The sequence below is a fragment of the Acanthochromis polyacanthus genome, chromosome 16, assembly GCF_021347895.1.
Source record: "Acanthochromis polyacanthus isolate Apoly-LR-REF ecotype Palm Island chromosome 16, KAUST_Apoly_ChrSc, whole genome shotgun sequence".
In the NCBI taxonomy this organism is placed as follows: domain Eukaryota; kingdom Metazoa; phylum Chordata; class Actinopteri; family Pomacentridae; genus Acanthochromis; species Acanthochromis polyacanthus.
In genome coordinates, this window is record NC_067128.1 from 18,630,656 (window position 1) to 18,635,582 (window position 4,927).

Consider the following 4,927-nt stretch of genomic DNA (forward strand, 5'->3'; position numbering starts at 1 on the left):
GATTATTAAATGTTGCTACGAAGGTATCGCTGTTTTTCTTTGTGAATGCAAAGTGCTCCAACTGAAACTTGAATTAGAACTTGGAAGTAAATCCTTCCATCTGAAAGGATCTAGTTGCATTAATAACCTCAGAACGTTCTAATTTTTATTCCAGTCTTGGTTGGAAATAGAATCCCTGTATTGATTCAGGTAAAAACTGAACTTCACAGCATGTTGGAGCAAAACAAGCAGATGAAAAGTGTGATGGTGTTGGATTGTCAGACCGTAATGTTGCAGCTCAAAGCAGCTTTTCTATCTCACTTCATTCTGACATTCAGCTCTGAATCAACAGCAGATCCAGTTGATGGTGATCCATGCTGTGGAAGTGTCACGTCTCCTCATTTAAATACACTGTTTATTCACCAACACTTTATTTAATAAAAGTCCCATTTAGTTTTTATGAGGAATGTGATGTTTTAATTTCTCTGTGAATAACTGCAGTCTGGTGGAACAGCTGGAGTTGTAACATCTGTCCTGATATTGATCATGAAGTATTGATCAGAATACTTTTGGTTAGCTGTCATCCCCGAAGTTTTACATTAAAAAAATCTTTACTTGTGTTGTGAACTTTGGTAAGAAGCTGAAACTTTAGCGTTGCCATGGATACATGAGTGTTAAATTCAGTCCATGTTTCATTTTGGGGTGCATTCAGTCTGAGATATTAAGAATAAATAAATGTGGAAATGAACAGATTTTACTTTTATTTATTCCTACAGCTGTTGCAGTCAAAGTTCCAGAATGTGGAGGAATTAGTCTCACAATCACAGACAATAAATATGTGAAAGTCGGGTTATTGTTGTTTATCAGCACACAAAAAAAGATTAATGTCAGAAATATTCCAGTTAAGAATATCATGATTTATGTAAATTTACCTCAATAATGTGAATGCTCAGGTTAAGATAAACCCTAATAATTCCTTGCATTTCAATAACGTCCTAGGCACCGTCAGTGCTCGCTCGGACCTAATGACACAAGAGTGATCTATTTCTTCTCAGGGCTCTCACCTAGTTGAGTCCTATACTGCGTCCATGCAGACTTCAGTTTCTGTCTACAGGGTTTGGATCAGTCTTGTATTGTTCAGCAGCTTGGACCCCTCTTTTTCCAGAAGCTTTCATGGTGTTTTCTTTTTTTAATTTTGAAATTCTGTAGAAGAACTTCAACTGAATCCACTGTTAAACTACTACAAGCATGTCCAAACATTCTTTATTATAATTAAAAAAACAGATGCGTTTAGACCCTCTTTTCACTTTCCAATCACAGTATACCAACTCCAAATTGCTGCAAAAATCAGTGTAAACGCTTTTTGGTTGGTCTGGTTAAAAGGGAGGTAGTTGTGCTGGTAAATACATCTGTAGAGGAACAACAACTATAACCAAATACAAAAAATGTTTTGACTGAAAAACGGTGGATGCCAGTTCTGTGTTGTTCCCCTCAGCCACAGGGTCATTGTTGGTTGTGTTGGTGCCCAGACTTCAGGCCTTTTTATCAGTCATTAATGCACTCATACACCATCAGAATAAATTTGGAGGTTCAGTTTTGCGCCCATTCCAGGACACCTGACATGCTAAAACATGAACTGGATCAAACAGAGACATTCGAACCACAACAGCACATCATATATATCCACTCAACATGATCGTATGAACTTATGTTGATGTTAAGGACAAAACAAGGGGCTGTCTTAACAAAAATGCTCCGTGAATGAATACCAGTGCTTTAGATAATCGATTGATGCACAGTTTGGTGTATAAATTATAAAACGCAAATTAGAACAGTGGAATTTTGTGCGTTCATGTTGAGTCATAGGGGTGGTGGGAAGATGAATTTGATAAACAGAGATCAAAGTTTCTTTTATGTTGGATGGTAATGAAGCGGCTACTGCACAAGAGGCGTGGTGTCGGCTAGACTTCAGGAGGCTCAACGCTTCACTTCTACGCTCTCTGGTTTTGATGTGGTGCTTGTCCTTTGGGAAGATATTGCCAAATTGAAAAACGAATAATGAATTGAAATGTAGCCACGATAATGACTAGGGGTCGTCATGATCATGTCCGTGTAAATATTTGGAGGAGATGAATGTACGCTATTTTTCTAAGACTGGACAAAGTAATCATTCGTGTGCAGTCAGTGTAGACTCTAGAGGAAAGGAGGTCTGTGATTTCACAGTCGCGGGTTGGTTAGACTCCTTTTTTTCGATTGTCAAGAGAGCGATTTCAGAGACAGTGATTTTTTTTCTTTCCAGACTACAATAACTTGATAAGGACTACAGGAGATCTGATGGTTAGGAAGAGGATTGGCAAAGGGGCTAAATAGCTGGCAGAGCATGGGAGGAATAACAGACTTCAGGTGTAGATGGCTACATAAAGAATACTATCCTTTATTGGGATCAGTTAATAAGCTCTTTTTTGGATTGTTTCAAGAGGAGGTTTTTTTAAGGCCACTACGTCTTGGGGAAATGAGATTTCCAATTAATATCTTGACCTGTTTATAGAAAGACAAAGAGACTTGAGGAATTGGAGCTTGAATGCTGGGGGTAGATGTCAAGATACGTCAAGGCTTTAATTCTTTCGAATCCGAGCAATTGTAATCATCGCTTTATGATAGACATGTGGTGTCCTGGGCAGGTTATGTCTGATAGTTGACTTGTCAGAGAGCTCCTACTTTTATGTTAAGAGGTAGCCTCCGTCAAGTGTATTCTGGTTTTGGTTTGAGGCGAAAAGGCTTTGACGTATCTAGCCTCTACATTCAAGGCTATCCTCATTCATTGTTTTTTGCGCAGGTTGATTAACTATTGGGTGGTACTTTGCTGTGTGAGATTTTTGTAACTTGTTGTTTAGTGTGGTGAAGTGAGTAGTGCTCATCATGCTCTCTCGGTGTGGAGTACAATCGAGGCGTTCGCTTCAGGGATGTGGACTTTTCCCAGTCGTCATACTTTTAGCCCTATAGAGCACTAGCTGTTTTAAGGAAACATGGCATCTAAAGAGAATAACAGTGCAGGGTATGGGGATACAGGTCATTAAGTTGGATTTGTTCACCTTTTTCGATGGATGGACTACAACCTGAGTGTGTTGCAGACAAGGTCTTTGTCGATGATATAGGTTGCCTGTTTGTGAGGATTTTCTTCTGGCTCAGGACAATTTGTTCCAAGATCAAAAAGTGGAGTTACTTGACAGTCTTGCTTGATTTGGCGGCTATGGTAGGGATTTGGTTGTATTAGAAAGGATATGAACAACATTAAAGGTGGGCTATGGTATGTAGATAGGTAAAGAGCTTGGAGAGCTGTAAATGGGCTCCAGGCTGTGAATTATAGGCAACTGATGAAGTTGTTCGGAGCGCTAGAGGGACTCTTATCTCGAAGGAAAATTTGGTTGTAAAAGCAGGAGAGTTTTGGCTTATTAGCGATGGTTCTCAGCATTTGTTTCGAAGCGCCCAGCCCCACGCAGGCACCCAGGCTTCTGGCAAGGCTAAGATTGAGTCTCTCTTAGAAATTTTTCAATGTTAGTTGTTGCAGGAGTTTAGTCTGTTGTTTTTCCGCTTGTTGTGGGTTTTTCGTGTCGATTAATCGAATCATAATGTGGTTGTATTCGTTTTTTGGTGATATTGATTGGGTTTGTTGGAAACGTTGGAGTTTTGGGAAGTCTGTGGTCATGTGTTGTGTCGTTTATGACATGTTTGTTATTCAGGATGTTTGGGTCTATTTTTAATTGGTAATTATTTGGTTGTGTGTTTGTTACAACATCATAATGTGTGTTCTTGATCTGTGCAGAGTTTCTCTGGTTCTGGTTTTTTGTTTTTTTGGGTTTTGTGTGTGTTTGTTTGGGGGTTGTTTATGTTTTTTGTTTGTGTTTGGTTTTTATTTTATCTGATTTTTCAGATTTGTGTGGTGTTTTCTTTTGTGTTTGTTCGATTACAATATTAAGTATTTTGGAGTGTGTTAGATGGTTAGTTGTCTGTGAGATTGTTGTGTGGTATTGTTTTTTGTTTTTTTGTTTTTTTGGTTTTTGATTTGTGTGTTGTTTTTTTGGTTGGTGGTTTTGGGGAATGGTTTATTATTAGATGGGGGAATTTGGCGGGTTGTGTGGTATGTTTTTGTGGTTTCTGTTTGAGGAAGCTCAACATGAGAAATTGAAAAGAAGACATCATGTAAGGCCTGTGGAAAAGGAGGTAAGAGCAGTCCCAGAGATTGAAGTAAAGTTAAAGGCCATGTTTTTAAGCGCGATCTTGAAAGCTGTCTGAGCATTGAAAGGGCCCTACTTGGAATGTATTTTGCAAAGCTGTGGGTAGGGTGCAAAGTACTAAAATGGCCGGGGTAGACCATCCCTAAGTGTTCCATACGCAGACAACTGCCCATCGCGATCTACATATCGGTAATTCCAAGTTTAGAAATGGCTTTCAGTTATCCCATCAGGAAAAATTTCGAGAGCAATATTGAGAAGGTATTGTCCCCTCAGTTGTCAAGACTGGTCCTGTGGTGGCACTGACAGAGGAAGATGCAAAAGAGTTGGGCCAATGTTAACAACAGCGTTTTGACTAATACACAAGGATTTAGCATGGCAAATTGCCCACCAGTGCTTACCTAACAGAGCCTTTCTTGAGCGGAGACACTGTGCTCGCAGCGCCCAAATGTCCAGAGACCACTTGTGGAGATGACGAGTCCGTCCCCCACCTTTTTTGTCCGTGCCCTTTTGCAAAAGATATCTGGTTGTTTGTATTCCCCTGGTGCGGGACCTCTACAGGGCTCCGTTGACCTATACGAATTGCATATGGGTGTGTAAAAGACATACCATCAGCAATGTGACAGATGGTGGGTAGTGATAAACTGTGTAAGGGAGAGTCTGTGGAAAGCCGGAATGTATGGGTATTTAAAAAGTATGGCTGTCCAAAAAGAGAC